This window comes from Elaeis guineensis, chromosome 9, assembly GCF_000442705.2.
Source record: "Elaeis guineensis isolate ETL-2024a chromosome 9, EG11, whole genome shotgun sequence".
Lineage (NCBI taxonomy): Eukaryota > Viridiplantae > Streptophyta > Magnoliopsida > Arecales > Arecaceae > Elaeis > Elaeis guineensis.
In genome coordinates this window covers 88,609,354-88,630,962 of record NC_026001.2, presented here as the reverse complement: position 1 = coordinate 88,630,962, position 21,609 = coordinate 88,609,354, and the positions used below count along the sequence as shown (strand labels likewise).

Below are 21,609 nucleotides of genomic sequence, written 5' to 3'. Positions count from 1 at the left end.
ACGTATGGTCAACACCGACGAGCTTAGAAAGGCCTGTAGAAAAAGGCTAGAGGTTACCAGTAAAAGTGTAATCTTGAGTTTGAATTGAAGTAGACAAATGGTGTGCCGATATTATATATATATATATATATATATTCTATCCAAAAAATTTTTTTTGAAAAAATTGATGTCCGACGAGGGTTACATACAAAAATGTGTCGTCGAGTTAACGCAATGTCGGCAACCTATCTGCCGACATAACGGATTTATGTATATTATTATTCTATAATAAACTTTTATGAGACTTCCCGGGGAAGTTAAAAAACGCGAAACTCACAGTTTTACGTATCACTCCCTGTACGATCTTAATATTGCAAATTAGTGTTCTTTCGTAGCACTCCCCCCTTGCCGCGACGTGATATTAGTATAAAAGTAAAAAGTTTGTTCGTAATTATACAGTAGGTAAGGGGGGTCATCTAAATAAAAAGAAAAATTCTGAAGGTTCGCTGGCGCAAAAGAACCCCCTTTTTCCTCATCGTTCACGTCCTTGATCTAGGGTTCTCTCTCTCCCTTTTGATTACCGTGTTCCTCCCAGCTTCGAAGGCGACAGCTCCCACCGATTTCCGAAGGTAACAACACCTTCCGAATTTTCTGGCATGAATTTTGTCCTTTTGCATCGCAATTCTCTTGTTCTTGAAGGTGATGATTTCTTGTTTTATATATGAATATCAGGAAGAAGTCTTCTTTTCCTCATGCTAATCCATGAAATTTTCCCTTTTTTATCCTGAAATTGTGCCATTTTACGGTGGTTTGATCCTATCCGCTGTTTGCTCTGGGGCAGAAAAGCTGAACTCTCGTGAAAATCTCTGGATTTTTCTTCCAAGATTCGCTTGTTTTGTGAATTCAGATCTCGATTGTTATATCATTATGTTATCGTTTTATGGTGGTGGGAGCTGAGTTAGGGCTTTTGTGGTTGTGGAAAGCGGCTCATCTGGTTGATGGGTATTCGTTACTTTATGTTTAGGGTCATTCTATTGTGTTACAAATCTGTCGTGAAAGAAACATAGCGCTGTGTAATGAAATGCCTCTAATTTTGGTTTCGTATCATGGGTATTCGTTACTTTGCTTCTTGCATAAGTATTTGTAGTTCTATAAGCCATACCCATTTGTTAATAAACGGTTTTCATAGTTTTGTTGACATTATGCAATATGGGGATTTATTTTCTTGCTGACTCGCTATCAGCTCCTCCACATGTTGCAGTGCTGATGCTTGTTTGGTGCAAAAGAATTCCTGGACTCTCATTGGCATAATTACTATTCATGACTTCCTGAGCTACCATTTGGATGACTGTGTATCAATGTGTTGCTTCATATCATACTTAACAAACTCAATAAGCTGGTTATACAAGCTGAGCATGTGTGTGGAGCGGTTGGTGAAGACTGTAGTGATTTTTCATGAATTGTTGAACCTGTTAGATATTTAACTATGAGTTTTATTTAAATTTCACATTATTAAAATTTTGTTCTATATTCAGAGATCCTTGATTTTCTAGATATCTAAACTGCAGGACATGCCAGCAAACAAACAAGTCTAATTCATAGGGGTAATTGGAGATTCAAAATTATTGGTTATTTAATGAGAATTTTCTATAATCCAAATACTGAATGTTGCATGCATTGTGTATAATGAAGCAAAATTTCTGTTCATGTTTGAAGTAAATGTTTGTTGATACACATGCATACAAGTGTATAATTTTGTTGGGGAGCTTTGTGCAAGTGCTAAATCATCCACTTGGCAATTGTGGCTGATGGCATAGATATAACTTCACTGGCATTTGTGTTATGTATGGATGTATTAGTCCCCATGTGCCATTTGGTGTAATACACTTGCAGCTATATGCATTCTTAAGAGATGAGTGACTTTTACATGCATCCATGTAAAAAATTTGTTTGGTATTGTTTGTTCCTAGGAAATGACAAACGATGATGGTTGGCCTTGAGTATTCATCTATTTGTGAGATGTGTTGACTTTTTCATGTTATTTCAACTGTACTAATTCTTTATGGATTGGTGGATTTTACATGTGTCATGTAAAAAATTGTCTACTGCTTTTTACTTATAAGAAAGGAAACTGTAGGGGATGGTCATAAATGTTTATCTGTTTATCAGATTATGTTTGTAAAAATGACATGTATTTGCTTTTTGTACATGTATGATGGTTAATAACACTTTTTAATCTACTTTTTATCATTTTATGGTTAATTATTTTCTCCCTTCATCTTATTTTAAGTTTCTCACAATCTTGCAAAATGCATTGTCTGTTACTTGTGGCTATAGTGGTGGGAATTACATATCTTGAGATTCTTGACCATGGTGACTGTGCTTGACTTCCTGCGAAAAGTCTCAATAAGTTTATTTTGGCAAAATTGAGTGCTTGACGCAGCTGAGTTAGAAGATCAAAGCTTATTAGCAAGAAAGTGAAGATCTTGGTGAAAGAGGATAAATTCTCAAGTGTATGTGCTGTAATTTTAGTCTAATTTGCTGTGTTTGCAATTTGATAAGGGTTTAGGTTTAATTTTATTTTATTTTTAATCTTGGTTATTTGGTTGATCAAGATTGAGATTAGACATTGTCTTGGTCCTTAGAGTCTTTATGATTCCATGTGTCAAGTTATATTTGCCAAGTCTATCAAAGGGCAGCCAACCATCATATGAAGAGAATGAGTGGGTTGCCACATAACTGTAGAATATTTTTGCATGATGGACAAAGAGAATCTCACCCTCCCCCTTGGGGTATATTTGTGCTAGATTTCCAACTTACATGAGAAAGTGGGCAATTCATAGGTTATTATTGGATTTCTTCCTGCATCCCCCTTCATATCCAGTGTTGTAACCTTTTTTGCGTGTGCATTACCTAAAATGCCCTTAAGGGCAAAAGGGCATTTAAAATCTTTTTTCGTATCCTTGAAACGCCCTTTGTTCTCCTTCCATTAAAATGGTTGGGGTTGTTTGGTTAATTGATGATGTAATTAGAAAATCTTTAAATTGCCAATAATGCATTTGTTGCTGCGGATCCCCGACTTGGGCCAAATTGGCTAGAGTGAGGTGGCGCACGGCTGAGATGACGGTGATCGGACCTGCAAAACAAGTTTCTAACTGGAATTGACTTCGGCAGAGACCTTCTGACACTCAAGTCAAGAATAGATAGTATATATGGAAAAGAGCACACAAGAGAGAAGAATTGCATACCTTGGGAGTCTCTTAGTGATCTCTATTTATAGAGGTGAGAGCTGTGGGAGAGAAGAGTTGGAGGTCGTTCCAACTCCTTTGGATGCACTATCCCGAAATCTTCGATCTGATTTCTTGGGATTGAGCGGTTGTAGCTACCTTATCTGGCTTGTAGCCAATTGCTTCTGGCGGTGGTGTGATTTAAAGGGATTGTATGGGGATTTTTTTGTCAATTTTTTCGAATATGACGATCAAAGCAAGAGTCAAAGGAGCGTGGCTTGGTGGCTTGCCACGTGTGCTGTTGGTGATAAGGATCAGCGGTAGATGCATGGGTCGGAGCCAATATGGGTGTCAGAATCTGAAATCTAGATTGGTGTCCGATGTCTGGAGATCGTTTTGATGATGAAAGCAATGGTCAATATGTATATCGGCAATCTAATATGTATGGAGATAGGATCGGCCGTGTCGATGCTGGGTCAGTGGCCTAAGCGCAGATTGAAATCTGACACGGAGACCGCAAACAACTGAGGTCGACAGTCGGGGTGCTAGTCAGTGGCCAATGTATGTGTTAGTGGCTGATCCATGGGTCAGTCACGACCAGAGCCTATCTGTGTCTTCGATTTGGGCACCAAAGTTCTACCATAAAAACACCCATTTGAGTTTGAAGCTTTTCTCTAAGAAGAAGAGTGCATGCCTTCTTTCCATTGCCTAGCCCTCTACCTCACCATTGCCTTCAACAATGTTGAGACTGTTGGTATGTTTTTTAACATTGAATGTTGTCGTCCATATTTGCTTTGCCCTTAACCAACCCTTCAACAAGGCCACTGCCAATCTAGATGTCGTCCAGCATTGCACTCCTTTGGGGCAGCAATCCTATTTGGATTGGGACTTGAAAATGAAGTTTGCTTCAGCACACTGTCGCTAGAGGGTTCTTTGAGTTTGTCAAAGAGCTTGTGTACTAAGGAGGGCATAAGACCCTGTTTGACTTGGCCATGAATGGTGGCCACACCTACTTTTATGATGCCCTCCAACTGGGCAATGTCTTGCACCAAGTAGCGTGTGGTGGCAAGGTGTCTTAGGCTACATGTCCTAACGGGCAGAGGTAAATCATAGAGACCAAACCAAGGGGATCGTGGTGTACTAGGTGCATTTTGTGGTTGGATCAAGGTAGTGAAGGCTCTGATTGCTGGCAATTCTCAGCTTCACTCTTGCCCTAACTTATCTCCCCAATTGCAGTCACCATCAATTCCGGTGGTAGACAAGGTAGGCACAGAGGTGACAATTAGGGCAACAAGTGGTGAAGGGTAGGATGGTTGTTGGAGATGGATTATGGTGGAGCTGAGATTTGGTAGAGGTATGATTGCAGTGGAGGATTAGGACAAAAGATACGCGGTGATCGGGGAAGTAGGACAGTAGGCCCCAGGGAAAGGGGTGGACTTCAAGAGGTGGTGGGGTTGTGGTGGAGAAGTACTAAGTATATATAATAAAGTATCCAGAACACTCTAAGGACGTATCAAAAACTTATATTGTAGTACTAAAATTCATCTTCCATGTGTCAATGGTGTGTGTCATTTTCTATTATGCAGTACTAAATTCTGATATCAATTCCTCCTGTGCAGTACCAGGGGCATGCAAGGATATAGAAAGAACATCGAATCTAGTATGAAAGACATCTAATGTAGTATAGAATGGTGAGTACCTACTTCCTAAAGTTATCCACAAGATATCGTAGGCAATAAGTATGGTGACATTCCGAAAATCAGTCCTCCACCGCTTTGATACATCCAGGTTGACGGTCAGAGTAAAAAGTGTATTGCTTGATCAATGAGCTATTCGGGTAGGAGAGGATACGTCGTAGCTTTCCACAAAACCACCATCAGCTCTCATCATTTTCTTGTTGGACGATGGCGAAGCCGATGATGAAAATACCATTATTCGCATCTTTTGCGATGGCACTCAGGAGGCATCCTTGGTACTTATGTTCGATGTGAGTGCCATCCATAAAGATCATAGGCCTGCATCCAGCATGAAATCCTATGATGCACGCTTCAAGATTGATGAAAATATGGAAGAATCTTCTTGTATCTTCAAAAATCTCATTGTCTGCGATGGTTTTCGAGTTCGCTAACTTGAGGGCTTTACAATAAGGCTCAAGTTTATCATACGATAGATGATCGGGACCATGAATATCACGCATGGTCGTTTCCTTTCCGTGCCACGGAGCAACATGTCATATTTTTCATAGATATCAGCCACAATTTCGATAAGCCGGTAGTGAGGCATAGATTGTAGCTTCTTCTTGACTTTCTCAGCAACCCAAGAAGATGTGACTTTAGGATGACTCCTAGTGCCGAGACCATTGTCACATGTGTGTATGAGGTTACACTTCCTAATGGAAAATGTCCCCTCTCTTTTCGATTTAGCAACATAGACATGCCAAGGGCAAGGTTCCATCAAACACTTAGCTATAATCTTCATAGAATCATTCTTCTTGAAGATATAGTCATGATTATGTGCAATGCAATAATCTTTAATAGCTGTCCTAAAGTGTTCAGTATTGCGAAAGTGTTGACCCTCTCTCCTTTAATCAACCCCCTTCGTGTAATTGTTGTCTCGACACCAGTGGCACTGTCATCGAGATCATCCATATTGTCATAATTCTCATTTTCAATTGGTGCCAACCTATAGAGAAAATGACGGAATAATGTTCGTGAGTATCACTTATGCTCATTCTTAGCATTCTAAAATAATTTGCTCTTTTTTGATCAAGAGGATTATAAAAGGTTCATGATAGATTTATAGTGTAGAAAGAGTCATCGTGGTATCAAAAGTAACTAACATAGTATAAAAAAGATAAATTGCAGTATCAAAAGCAAGTAATGTAGTATCACAAAGGGACATCGCAGTGTCAAAAGTGAATAATGTATAATTAACAGGGGCAATGCAGTATAGTTACTTAACTAAGAAAGTATATAAAGACGCCTGTGTAGTGTTAGAATCTTATAATATAGTACAATAAACGAGTAATCCAGTATAGAATTCTATTTCAGACGTAGTATGGATATTGACTTTATTAGTAGTAGTATGGAGATTGACTTTCTTAGTATTAGAAAAGGCTAAATCAATATGAAATACACACATCACGGTATAATTTTGTATTCTAAATCTTGTAAATAAAAGAGCTTTCTTAGTATCAAATGAATCAATTAAATACACTTCACATTTCTTATCTGGTATATATATATGTGATAGTGAAGTGTGGTGTCATATTACTGCAGTATAAATTATAATTTATAGTGTAGTACCATATGATGTAACATGAAACCATGGCATAGAAGGGCAGGTGGGAGTATCTTGATGTGCCTATCCCTGGATCCTCTCTAGCATCCTCTCTTGATCGGATTCTGTTCTCTAAAACCATATCGATGACCTCCTTCATTGCATAGTGGGTATGACATATGCTAGCCACGTTGCTATCCTCAATTAAGCTCACTTGCATCCTTGTGAAGGGCGTAAGGTACTTCACAATGATATTTTCGGGTGTTATATGGCTCCATCTGTGCGAGAGGATGTTGTAGATGTCCAAGAGCTTCATCAATTTGTTTACACCAAAGATATGACAAGTGGTGTTGTATTCGCAAATGGCGGAGAGTTCAGCATCCATACTTGCCTTAATGGCAGAAGATGAAGCTATTGGAGTTCGAGGCGTGGGCGTTGAGGGTCGATCAAGGAGCTTTGGGATTTAATGTGGGAGATTGGGATTGTCGTGGTGTAGACATTGGGGGCTGTGGAGAGAGTCACCATAGAAGTGATAGGAGGAGATCTTGAGAATGGAGCTTTGGTTGAAGCTGTGATAGAAGATGGGGATGAAAAGAGAGGGAGGGCAGGAGCATGGCCGCCGGCTGTCGACCTATAGAATAGAAAGGGGAGGGAAGGAGCACAGCCGCCAGCCTATGGAGTAGAAAGGAGGGAGGGTAAAAGCACAGCCGGCCTGTGGAGTAGAGAAGGGAGGGGGGTAAGAGTACAGTCCCTTCTTTTGGCGGGAAGAAGACAGTTGGGTAAAGGGAGGGAATTAGGGCTTGTGGTAGTTACCCATTAATAAGGGTATAAAAGTAATTTCTTTCTTGTGGATAGCTACGTTTATGTTATGTTTAAGATGGGGAGTTACTTTTCCATTAAACTCAAATGGAAAGTTTCTTTTAAGTTTAAACTCAACGAGGTATTTCTTGCTAAGTTTTTCAAAAAGAAAAACTGCATATCTATTTTTGGATTGCCACCACATGTAATCACCTCACGTATCACGTGTGCCACACATGAGTAGAGTCCTCTCCACACTCCTCTCACCTCCCTTTAAACCCTCTTCCGCTCCTTTTTGCCGATCGCTTCGAGCCCTTCTCTGTCGCCACCTCACTTCTGGACCGCCTCGCTATCGGTCTCTGCTGCCACTTCGGTTCTGCCCTTTTCGCCATCGTTTTGTCTTCTATTTTTTGGTTCGATTCCTCCTGCCACTTCTCTCTGGGGTTTTAGAATTGTCCTGAAAATTTGTCTGAGGATAAAATTGAAAATGTTAGAAGAGATGATTATTTTTATTTTCTTTTTAATATAAATTTCATCAAAAAATTAATCTTTTTTTTTAATCTTCTTTACCAATTTTTATCATGGAGATGTTAAACAATGTAATTCCTTGCTATCTTCAAACATGAATCGTTTATGGGTAATGCAGAAATTTTAATATATATCTATGTAAATCTACGGTTTCATTTCTTTTACTCATTGATTTATCTCTTATTTTCTTATAGGTATATTTTTGCGATAAAGATGATTTTGGCTGTCTGTTGGGTCCCGAAAGGGGCTTCGAAGACGGTTCCGGAGGTTGCCGAGCCACCTTCTCAAGAGGAGATTGACCAAATAATAGCCACAGGGGCCCTAGAAAGAAGGTAAATGTTCTCCCCATTTTTGTTGTGTGTTGTTTGAGTTTTAATGATATAGCTGTTGGCATTGAATTACTTTGTTGCACGGTGATGCTGTTCACATTAAATAATGATGTTAACCCTATTGTGCAGAGGAGACAGTGAGGGAGAGGAAGGTGAGGACATGGATATAGAAGTGGATGAAGTAGCCAGCAAGAGCTGCAGCAAGAGCTCTTGGCCAGGATCATATAAGCTCTGCCACTTTTCAAGACATAACTGATGGCCTTCAAGAACTTGACATGGATAATTATGATGAAGAGGATGATGGTACACTTTCCTCTCCTGTTTGTTTGGACTCTGGTAAAATTTGAACTATCAGCTTCTAGAATTCATGGTTCTTTCTCAGGCATCGAGTTATTTAGTACTGGCCTGGGTGATGTTTTCTATCCGAGTAATGACATGGACCCTTACCTGAAAAATAAGGATGTGAGTCTTCTTTCTCATATTATCATACTTATGTCATGTTGTATCATCTTTGCCTCATGTTTAAACAATTTTCTAAGTAGGATGATGATAATGATGATGAAGAAAGTGAAGACAACACCATAAAACCAACAGATGCGGTCATAATCTGTGCATGGAACGATGACGAAATGAGTCATCTTGAGGTATTCATTTTTTATGAGCACATGACTTTTTGTTTTTGCAATTGCAATGGTTGTTTAGTAGGTCTTATGAGATCCATAACGTGATAGTGGTTCATCTATTCAATTCTTGTTCCTTTTTTCGTTTATATTTTTATATTATCATCGATAGTTCCCTTTATATTTTTATATTATAGTTGCTTGAACTATTTCATCGATCTTTTATGTGCCAAACATCAATTTTCCTCTTTTGTAGTCGTGTAGCAAGTCTGTGAAATACCTTCTTAGTTTGCATGGTTTGATCAGGACATGGTGGTTCTTTTGGTTTGATGGGGGTCTAACAGAGGTTTCCCTTAACTTACGAAGTGCAATACATTCTCACCTATCAGACTTAACAAATGTGGGATCTTGATCTCCCATATGATAATGGAGAGAGAGTTTTGAGCAATCTCCTAAGTCAATTTGTTACATTTGTTAGCTAGTTTTTGTTTACATGCAAAAATAATAATGGAAATTGAATTTTAAGATTTTGTTTCAGAAAAGACAAATTAGGGTCTTTAAAAGTCCAATTCTACAGAATAGATTCCATAAGTTCCTGTAAATCTTGAATATTGTACATTTTAACATCTCTAATGTTAATAAGTGGAACTGAGATTATGTGGTCTGATCACAACAAGGACATCTAGAAAAACCAACAGGAGCATAAGGAGGTTGGCTGAAGTTGCTCACAACCCATTTGTGAGACCCAGACAAACTTGGATTTTGCCCTATTGAAAGTTATGAGTCCCAGCTAAGGTTATCAGTTCCAGTATCGGTGGCTATTCCGGTCGGCCGGCGGCACGGTCCAGTACGGTTCTGTACCGGATCGGATCGGGACGAACCGACAAAGGGAGGAAGAGTGTTCCGAGGAAGAGAAAAAGAGAGGAAGAGAAAGAGAGAGAGGGGTCCGTCGGAGAGGCCGCTGGAGGGCCTTCGGTTGGCTGCTGTGGCCGTCGGACAACGTTTACGCTGCCTGTGGCTCCAGGGATTGCCTCTATTTCACAGGAGTGAAGCTGGCAATGGGTTTGTCGGCCCATTGTTGGCTTCACTATTTCTAATTTTTTTTAAAAAATTGAAATAGTGAAGCCGGCAATTCGATTGTCGGCTTCACTGTTGCAGGCTTCACTGTTTTTTAATTTAAAAAAAAAAAATTTAAAAAGTAAAGCCGGCAAACTAAGTGCCGGCTTCATTGTTCTTCTTCTCCTTTTAAAAAAGGGCCGACGCTTGCCGCTTCCGCGACTCTGCTCGCGCCGCTTCCGCCGCTCGATGGCCATGGCGGCAACCTAAAGACCTCCGGCGGCCTCTCCCTCTCCTCTCTCGCTCTTTGCCATTGTTTCCCTCTCTTTCTTCTCTGGCACCGGCGTGTGCCATTTTCTCCACCGGAACTGTCCCGGTTCTCTGCCGGTCTAGTTTGGCACGTCTCGAACCGCTCAGTTCAGGACGATTCTGAGAACCATGGTCCCAGTCATAGCCTAGACACTCAAGAATGTTGAGTATGGTTCTTGCAAAATCAGACCTGCCACAGTCTTACTCTTATCGGCACAATTCTTACCTGAAAAACTATCATTGAAGATGTTTATGCAAGATGTCAAATCTCAATTCATATGTGGACCTAAATCAATATAACCTATTGAGTGAATGGGTGATACTTAATTTTTAACCCCAATTATCTGGATATGGTTGTACCCTGAAGGACACAAGTCTCCCAGAATGGAAGTCTAGTCACCTGATTTATCTGGATTCCTTTTCCCTAATCCTCTGTAGTGTCTCACCAACAATGCCTCTGTCTCTATACTAAGTCACAATTTGCAAAACATAATTCCAAGATCATGTCTTAATTCAGGGAGCCACTATTAGTTTTTTATATTTGCGACACTTGCAAATACAAAAGTATAACATTTCGCTTGAATCTGTAAAAAATATAATCTTCAGTAGACAAAATTATTCTGTCGGCTACATGGATGGCAACAGAATTGCTTGAGATTTTCTCTTTCATCTTTATCTAATCCTTCTTTAGTCTAGATAAGAAGTCCTGTGTTTTTAGATTCCTCATTTAAGCTAACTCTACATTGGTATGACAGGTTTATATTTTTGAGGAATTGGAGGATGGAGATTCAAATATGTATGTTCATCATGATATCATCCTTCCAGCTTTTCCTCTTTGCACAGCTTGGCTTGATTGTAACCTTAAAAGTGGTGATAAAGTTGCCTGGTCTTTCACCTGCTTTTTTAAATGTGATCACTCTCATAGTGGACTCAGCATGGAACTCTAATTAGATAATATCTGATCATATCCTTGGAACCTGATAATAGTTCTGTCCTTGGTCTTGACATTGGCGGGGAATTTTATAGCTGTAGGCTCAATGGAACCTGCTATTGAGATATGGGATGTTGACCTTGTATGTCTATTATAATCAGAATCTTGTTTCTGATGTCATTTTTTATAATACTTGGTATTTGTCAAGGTTTGTTGAACCGGTACCGCCGACCATATCGGCCGATCGGTGGTATGGTTTCATACTGTGCCGAACCGAGCGAATCAATGAAGGAAACGGGAGCTGAATCGGGAGAAGAAAAGAGAGAGAGAGAGGGAGAAAGAAAAGAAGGGAGGGGACGGGCCACGAATGGCGTTCGACTGGCCGCCGTGGCCGTCCGAAGGCGTAGTCCACACTGACGAGCCGCGGGCGTGAAATAAGGGCATAGGCTCCTGTTTCACAGGTTTTTTTAAAAAATCTGTGAACAGGTGAAGTTGGTAACCACTTGCCGACTTCGTTAATTTTTTTTAAAAAAAAATCATGAAGTGAGCAACTGGGTTGCTGACTTCACGTCTTTAAATCAAAAAAAAAACCCCATGGGCCCAGTTTTGTTTCGAAGGAGGCAGACTGGGGAGCCGTGGAGGCCCTCCTCTTGCTCGACTGCCCTCAGGCCTGTCGGCGTAGGCTCGCCAGCCACCAAGGGCCTCGTGATGGAGGCGGCGTCCGTTCGATAGGTCGCCCCTCTTTTGAGCGCTCTATCTCTCGCTCTCTTGAAAACTCTATCAGGCGATATGGGGCTCGAAAGCCCTCTGGCGGCCGCAGCGGGCCACCGCCGGCCTCCGGCGGCCGCAGCGGGCCACCGCCGGCCTCCGGCGGCTCCCGCCTCCCTCCCTCTCCTCCCCTCTCTCTCTTTCTCACTCTCCCTCTCTTTTCCTCCCGGTACTGTCGGTGTATCGAATTTACCGGCCGAATTATGTCAGTTCCCTGCCGGTCCGGTATGATACGGAATGTACCGGCCGGTTCGGCACGGTATGGAAAATCCTAACTATTTGTAAATAAATATTTTTGTTTTTGATCTTTGAAGATGAGGCAACATATATAACTTATAAATCGATACTGTACTTTATGTTTCGCGGATTGATGAGATGAAACCATTTATGGAATTGGGAGGTCTTTCAAAGAGAAAAAAAGAGGGAAGAAAGGTATGCCATAAGTTACTAATGAAAAGGAATATTTTCATCGCATCGTAATTTGATTAATAGTATTCATCTACTTCTAAATGTGCTTTCCTGCTATGTATTATTAATGTATAATGATAATCATTCTCCTCCAGCATCTTTTTTTGAGGATTACATATAATCTCGTGGTTTATCTGTATATTGATTGGCATCAACATGTTCACCAATGACGTTTTTTAGTAAGAAAAGGATAGCCATGTGGCTTCCTAGATTTTACTGGAACTATCCTTTGATACACTGTTTAAGTACACAGATATTTGGCGTGAACTTAACTTTTATGATTTTATCATTGACATCGAAACATTGGAAAATTGTATGTGAGCATGAAATATGAATGCGGATTTGTTGACGATGCACATAATGTGTAAAATTTTAGTAGTTTGGATGTCATTCTTTTTAAATTTTAGTAGTTTGGATGTCATTCTTTTTGCCTGTAACTGATTTTTTGTGGATTTTTACTGGCAATGAACTTGCATGGAGGCCCATTGGCATTATAGTTATTAACTGATTATTTGGATTTGCACCTGTAGACATCAACAAAGTACAGGAAGGGCAGTCATAGAGACTCTGTACTTGGTCTGGCATGGAACAAGGGGGTGAGGTAAGCACATATATTGTTGACAATGCAGATTCTTTGTTATTTGATGTATTATTCTTTACTATATTAATATTCATGCCTGTCTTGTGTTTTAGCCTTTTAGGAATGTCCTAGCTAATGCAAGTGCTGATAAGTGTGTCAAGGTCTGGGATGTTGTTACTGGGAAATGTGCTGTCACAGTTGAGTATCATACAGACAAGGCAACTTTTTTAAACCTTCCGTAATATAAAGAACAGTGAAATTTGGTGCATTTATTAAACTGTCAATATTTTGAATACTTTTAGCGATTTCCATTTCCTTGTGCTTTCCATCTTCTTGTGACCCTTTTTTTTCTGACAAATTTATTTTTTTTAATTTTTTTATGTTCACCTGTTCTGTAGAAAAAAATTCTGTCTAGAATCTTTTTTTTTTTTTTTTAAAGTTCACTTTAACCCTTAAGATCTTCCACCAATTTTATATATGCACATGATATGTTTTAACATGAGTTTAACGCTATTAAACCGATATAGGAAAATTTCTAATAGTTAGGTAGTTGAGATGTTCTCACAGATTCTTGAGATCCTTTAGGTTCTTTTCTACTTATCTATTAATCCTTTTGAAAATATGTCTGGGATTTTGAAACCAGGCTCTTTGAGTTTTAAAATATGGCCTAGCATCTTAGCCAGGCTCTTGAAACATGTAGGTGACAATAGTTACCCTGTGCGGCAGTTTGACTCATTGCAAATGTAAAATTATACATTTTATATGAAGGCTTATTTGATGCATACCTAAATGAGTTAAATTTCTCAATCCAAGTACTTAAAACATGTCTCATAAAATGTTTCTATATTATCTATTTGTATATCTAAATGGTTCCAACCGTTTATCATCAAACTTCCCTATATATTGATATGAAATTGATATTAAATTGTGGGGTATATGAATTTAATATAATTAAAATTTCTTACCCTAGTCCAAGTGGATCCAATTAACTATTAAGTGGCCTTGCATGATAGGCATCTCCAGCATTCTAGGACTGTGAATGTATTTGGTCAGATTTGAACTAAGAATGATCTCCATATTGCTCATGTTGACCTTAGTTGCAAGAACAAGGAGTGGGAGCTGGTGCAGGTCAAGGAAGCTGATATTTTTAAAACACTTTGAAGTCGCAAAGTATTTGAGAAATGAGGGTCATCTCATGTTTTGGGGAAGTTTCCAAAGTTGCTATGATACCTGATTGAAGTCTCTGGCTACTAAGATGTGGACAAGTATAGGCCAATCTTGATTTAAACAGGAACTTATTTATAAGGTTTTTCATTAAATACTGTTCAAAGTCTGATGAACAGTGGCTGAGAGGTCAGCAATTTTTCTAATAATTGGATCCAGAACTAGGCTCATTCAGCTGGTTATGAATCAAGTAGGTGCAGTTAAGTCCTTCAGTTTGGGACTTGATCAGCTGGGTCAATTTTGTTCTTGGACTTAGTTATCTTTCAACTGCTATATTATTATATCTATTATATTACTTGGTATTTCCTTATTGGTTTTGGTTACTGGTAGAATATATGCAAGATCCCAGCCTTGGCTGTTACTGACCAAAATATCTTTCTTGGTGTTGGCCATCCACAGATTGGTTGTTCTTCATGCTAGTTGGATTAATTGGACCATAAACCTTTTTTTTTTTCCTTGGAAAGATCTTTCTACATCTTCCTACCTTTCACTATATGGGACTAGTTTACCAATGTAATAAGTAGTTGTCAATCAGACTTTTTTCCATCGGCATACTCAAACTTATGATATTTATGAAACTTTTCAGAAGTACAACCTGATCAACTCTCTTGACACCTCTTGTAGGTTCAAGCAGTTACATGGAGCTGGCATTCACCAGAAGTACTTCTCAGTGGATCTTTTGATAAATCAGTTATTATGGTAATGGATCACTGTTTTTTTAGTACTTCATGCCAGACCATCATATGCATGGCCATATATATATATATATATATATATATATATATATATATCTTATATCGCAATGCACCTTGGTAGCAGCATAAACCACATGTGCTTGTGTTTCACCTAGTCTTAGCTGTCATTCCTCCAAAATTTTAGGCCATTGATGAGTTTTGCTGTCAACCCCTAAGGGCACTGTGATGATCTACCATATCCAAATGGTTCATGTGTTCCTACTAAAATTTGACCAAGACTGCTATATGTTGATCTTTGCTGAGATTGGTGTAGTTGTTTTTTTGCTTGGATACCACAGAAAGCCATGACATATTTGCAAGTACATTTTGTAGAGAAACCATATGTTTTTGTTTCCATTTTATGTTTTGGTGACATACTTGTTTTACCAATTTGCCCATTCATTGCATAGAACTTCACTTTCATAGTGCAAAAGTAAAATTCTGAAAATAATACAGATTGATTTTGTTGCATGTATGAGGCATCAGAGATGTTATGCATAAATGCTGTCTCAATATGTTTTCCATGGTAACAATAGTTCTCTGGATGAATCATTCTCATTAATGGTGAATTTGGATTAGAAAATAAAAACCATCTCTTGATATGATATTTGTCTACAAGACTTCAGAAATCATGTGTGCAATATGCTTTTTCAGCGCCTTTCAGGCTATCTTTTGGTTCTCTAAATGAGTCATCTTCCTAGACATCAATCTGGGTTGGAAAATGGGAGGCAATCCGTATATATGATGGTGATATAAAATTTTGTTATGCTTTTGTTAAGAATTGGTCATGTTAAATATGTGTAAATGACAGCTCCCTGCAAATTAACATGCTGACATTCTACCTGAGAAATTACTTGAGAAAAATTATAAAAATATTGTGTTATTGTTAACAAGTGGTCTAAACTATCCTACCAAAAAGTAAATGATCGAAACTGTCTCTCTCAATGCTGTACGATATTGCTTTAAACTAATCTTTTGTAATTTTCCACAGTGCAGATGGATATGAGGTCTAGTGAGCATGCTAGGAACAAGTGGTCTGTAACAGCTGATGTTGAGAGCTTGGCATGGGACCCACATAATGAACACTCATTTTGGTGAGTTTCTGTGGATGGTTTATCATATTATTGCTTTAGCTGTTTAGCCTATGGAAGTTTACCATAGGAAGGGTACATGTTTTGTTATAACTTGGTAAGGGAGATGTGGGGCACTCTGAAACAACAGTCCCACCTATTGGTCTAGGTTCTTATATGAAAAAAAAAATGAGTGGCATTAGGAAATCTCATCAGCACCACCGTCTGCTACTCTGTTTTGCTGTGTCTCAGTGATCCATGTGTGATAAAAACATTTTGTAGTTTGTGTTCAAGTTGCATCAATGGAAGATAACTGGTGAGAAACTCCTTGCAATGATCATGTCCGGTGAATATAGTAGCGAGGCCTTCAGAAGTAGAGAGCCTTAGATAGTGTTGAGGTGTGAGATAGAAGGGCAGACCCCAAAAGCCTGCATGGAAGTTGCGAAAAGGATTTGAATAATAATGGTCTGGAAACAAATATTGTCCATTTGTTCTTAATTAAAATGAAGGACAATGGAGGATTCCTTGTCCCAACATTAAATATTTGAGGTAGTGCCTATTGGCATTTTCCATATGATTATGGTCATGGAGATATTTTTGCTTATGTCTAAATCATTTGCTTGTTTTCTTCTTCATCTGGAGTCTAACATGGTTAATGTGGTTCAGGTCAGTCTCAAGAATGGTGCAGTCCAAGGTTTTGATATCCAGGCGACTGCATCTGATTCAAGTTCTGGCCCCAAGCCATGTTTCACCCTTCATGCACATGATAAAGCTGTTTCTTCAATCTCTTATATCCATCAGCTCCTAATGTATGTTCTTATATTCATCCTTCTCTATGGTTGGTAGAGAGCAAAAAGAACCAAGGCTTGATAGTGGAATACTTATTACTCGTTTTCTGTGCAGCTTCTGGCTACTGCTTCTACAGATAAAATGGTAGGAAGGGAAATCCTTATGCTTCCCCAGCTGATTGTGTGATATATTGCCAATTCTCACCTCTGCAAATATTGCAGGTGAAACTCTGGGACATATCAGATAACCAACCTTCTTGTGGTGCATCTACAAATCCAAAAGCTATAAGTCTTGCACAAAGTTTTATTTGTTTAGTACAACCAGTCAACTGCCTTCTATTCATATAGAATAAAGGAACTGAATTTATGCTTCTGAGGCTTTAAGGTCTGTATTTATATTAGCATGTACACATGCATTCCAATGGTGCTTGGATTTGTAAAATACGGCTATGTTTTCAGCTGATCCAGAGAAAATCCAACAGCAAAAGCTGAAACAAGCCTGACATGCCTTTATGTTATATCATAGATTTGCTTATGCGTGTACCCATTTACGTGGTTGATTGGAACTTTTAAGGATTAATATTTTGTGTACAAATGTGTTATTTATTGACATGAAACTAACATTTGGCTCACTTGCATTGCAACTTGACTGATTTATGGATGGCTCTGATTGCATCACTTGCAGTATATCTAATTGATAGGGGCATTTGATGTAGAAACGTGGTTGCCTGTTTTATCATCATTCTTTTATTTATGTAGATAGCAAGGGTCATGATCTGTGCAAAATACCTGATAGGGTAAATTGTTGAAATTTGAGGGACCGAATATTGCACTTGCATTGAGAGAGTCTTGCCCAAGAGAGGTTAAAGAAAAGATGGTTGCATTTTTAGGCTCTAGCATTAGAAAGAAAAAAATGGGAGGAGAAGACTGATGGAGAAGAACACTGATAGAGTGCTGTTATCTTTGTATGTTGGTGTAGCTAAATGAGTGTCAAGGAGTATTGTGCAGTTTTCATGATACATAAAATGTATCCATGTGCGTTTTGCATGTTGGTGCATGTGTGTGCAAGCAGATGCATTTTTGGGTGTGCACGTGTCTACTCATGCACTTGCACATGCGTGCCTGCATGCATCTGCACTCGCTTCCCTCGTTTAAAGCAACATTTTACTAACTGATTATCATCTCAATACACTGGTTTTTAACCTCAGTATAATCTTAAACACTTCATTAACAATGCACAGTTGTTTGTGTCTGACATTTGAGCATTCGGTGCAATATGTCCTTGATTCTCTTAATCCTAATCCACAAAAGGAAATTGCAGCACAAGGACATCAGGGTGCAAATAAAATTTCTCCTCTGATTGTTGTTGAGGTTCATTCTAATGTTCATGGCTTAGTTTGTAGTATGACACTTGTTGTACTTCGATGTTATCAGGGAGCTATTTTCTCTATATCCTTTTCAGAGGACAGCCCGATCTTGTTAGCCATTGGAGGTTCCAAGGGAAGATTGCAGGCAAGCATGAACCTCCCCAATCCATTTTAATGTTATCCCCATCCCTTATTTTTTACCCGAACTACTGTATTGTAAGTTTGGCAGGTATGGGACACCTTAAATGATCCAGGCGTTGTTCGTAGATCCGGCAGGTCTAGCAACCAAAAAACAGATCCGGCGCCAGCAGCTGAGCGTTAATCCTTCTGCTTTGCACTGTTGCATCTATGTTGTGGGTTGTGGACTTTGGGTTTGGAAATATGCAATTTTGACTGATGTTCTTGAAAATGGGTTTTGCAAATTTATTCCTATACGTATCTCAGTGATTTATTTGTTTCTTCTCTTTTGCTTCTTATCTAATCTTTTCTCCAATATTTTATTGATATATGGATTTTAATTCAGTGCAACCTGTGCCGGCTGTATGTAACTGCTGCTACTCTCTCTTTGTTCCATGAAAATACACAAATCTGAAGACAACAGAGCTAGAGCTGTAGTATTTTTGTCTCTTAATTTCTTCATGCAAGATCGATTAGGTTAACCAGAGACTTTCGCGTATTTGGCATATTTCTTCTTGTTAAGTGCGTGGTGTTCTTGGGTGGCCCATTTTCTTGTTAAGTAGGTTGGTTTATGGCTTGTTGCCATGCCACCGGTGCTTGAATGGTTGGCGGGCTTTTCAGCAACACGCTATGTTGATGGTTTCGTCATTGCAGAAGCCTATTCTATTTCAAGCTACAAGGTTTTCTCATGAATAATGTGTTCATTTCTCCATCCTTTTCCGCCCGGTTCGTCCAACTTCTCCAGCAGTTGATCCGCTAGGTCTATTTTTTGGCTTGACTTAAAATTAATTTTAAGCCTAGGTATTGAGTTCAAGCTCGGTTCATAGCTTCAAATAAGGCTTAAACCGAGCTTGTCTGCAACCGAGCCCGAGTCAAGCTCGAGCTATTAAGATTCTTTGCCACACCTAAATTGTAATCAAATTAATTTCCACATTTTGATATTGTGGAAAGATCTTGATACTGTGCACCAATGGCTCTAAGATCCAGCAACATCTCGATCTTGTGGAAAGATCTTCATATTGTGGACCCATGGATCTAAGATCCAGAAACTACGTATATATGTGTCCATGTATTTTCAAGTCTAATCGAGCCAAGCTTGATCTAACCGGGTTTATTTTTGGCTTGACATGAAGTTAATTTGGAGCCTAGATGGGTGGTCCGAGTTTTAGATTAAGATGAAGCTTAAACCAACAGCTATTTAGATTGTTTAGCATCCCTGGTGGCTGGTACACCACCAAAACAAACAAAAACCCGGACAATATGAGAGAAGAAAAGTACTGATATCAACATACCAAGAAGCTTGCAGTGGTACTTTAGATGTCATCAGAAGACCCAAAGACTCAACCCTGTCAATAAGTTGACATCCCACGAGGATTGCTCATCTTCTAGAGGAAGATAAACAAGGACCCAATTATGTTCCCCCATATCAACAGAGTTGGTGTTAATTCAGCATCAACTTGTGAATAGAGAGACTGGATTATTCTCTGCAAAGGGATTTTGAGGACTTGAAAAGCCAAATGCAAGAATGGAAGATTTCAATTGCCAAGTAGCATTTTGTAAACTATTTATATCATCAGATGGCAGCAAGTGAATGGTTTTGAAGTTTACAATTCTGTCAAACTCGAATATTTGCTACCTCTCCAACATTGATAAATACATTCCTCGCAAAGAGGAACAAGATGGTGGGAGTTCATCTACAGCCGACTTCAGGTACTTGGTCAGTTCTTCTATTTGATGTCTCATCATATACAATTCTTCAGCATGATTTCTGGTTGACCAATCCTCAATTTGCCTGCTTGTAGATGTAGAAGAAAGGACAATATCAGAAACATGAGAACATATGGAAGGACCAGGAAATATGATACGTAGACAATTTTCATCCTTTTCTGGCAAACAAAACTATGTACAAGTCTTTCTGCAAATTTTTTCTCTACCTTATCTCAAGAGGCACATCAAATTTCTGTTTATGGAAACTACAGTGCAAATAAAAACATATAAATTACCCTTAATAAGTTAGAACCACAGGAAACTACACTGGCACCTTTCACTGCAAATTCAACAGCCTGGATCTATCAAACAACCAAAGTAACAGAGAAAAGGTAATGCTTTAGATATGGAATAACTCCCAGCCTCCCACACCTCCCTCCCACGCACCCACAGTGATACATGAGGAAACAATAGAATTGGTCCAATTAGCAAAGTAATGCAGGAAGACAATCCACATTCTGAAAGAAGATCAATCATTCTTTCGTGTTAAAGATACGACATGAATCCATATGCATAATAACGTAGTCTCTCCACCAAACAAATGAAAGAAATACAATAGGCTGCAAGGGAAAAAGTCATTTGTTTGCAAATGGCATATATTAAACACCTACTGATCTTTCCAGTGAAACTTTTCGCATGCTTTGGTTTCATGTTAGGAATTATTCTGTCATTATTGATGAGTAATTAAGAAATCTCACCCAAAAAGGATAAAGATTCCCCGGTTGTAGTGCATTCATGGGAGTAGGTCACCTGGCATGCGATTGAATTAGGTTAAAAAAAGCATTTGATGAATGGCATTGATGCCGTTAATCAGTGAACAGACCTAGCTGCAACGAAAATTGGCTAATTATAATCCTGGGAAATACAAATAATAAGATGATAGGATAGTGCTCAATGAGTCGACTCAAGAATCTGCAGCTGAGGATTTTTTTTTTTGATATGAAAAGGAGACTATTGTGCTTTAAATGACAACTAATCTACCACATTAAACGTCTAGCTCAATAAAACATGGAAAGGCACTAAGAAACTAAGGTTGTGTTTGATAGCTGGCACTGCAAACATGGGTTATTAACGAAGATCGTTCGCCATCACTAATAATCAAAATCTTGTCGCTGATACTATTAGCGATAGCATCCCGTCGCTAAAAATTTATCGAAAATAAGCTCATCGCTAATTATCATTATTAGCGACGACAATAATTCGTTGCTAATATAGATAATTAGCGATGGTATTAGCGACAACTAAGCCATCGCTAATATTTTTTATTTTAATTTTTTTAATTAAAAATTATTAGTGATGGCAATCACGTTTCTAATATCGTTGCTAATAGTTTTTTATTTTAATTTTTTTTAATTAAAAACTATTAGCCATCGCTAATGCTGTGGCAATTCCATCTCAAATATTGTCGCTAACAGTTTTTTATTTTAATTTTTTTCTTAATTAAAAACTATTAGCGACGGCTTTGCACGTCGCTAATGCCATCGCTAATGATCTTTTATTTTTTTTAAAAAAATTTATAATTAAATTTTTTTAAATATATTTTAATCACAGTAACAATCAATTATATTTTCTAAAATATATTATAAATAAAATAATAATTATTTACCACA

General features: G+C 38.6%; 1 pseudogene; it reads left to right on the top strand.

The window, feature by feature from the left end:
- Positions 1–381: 381 nt before the first annotated feature.
- On the top strand, positions 382–18,438 carry LOC105051173 (uncharacterized; annotated as a pseudogene).
- The last annotated feature ends 3,171 nt before the right edge of the window (positions 18,439–21,609 follow it).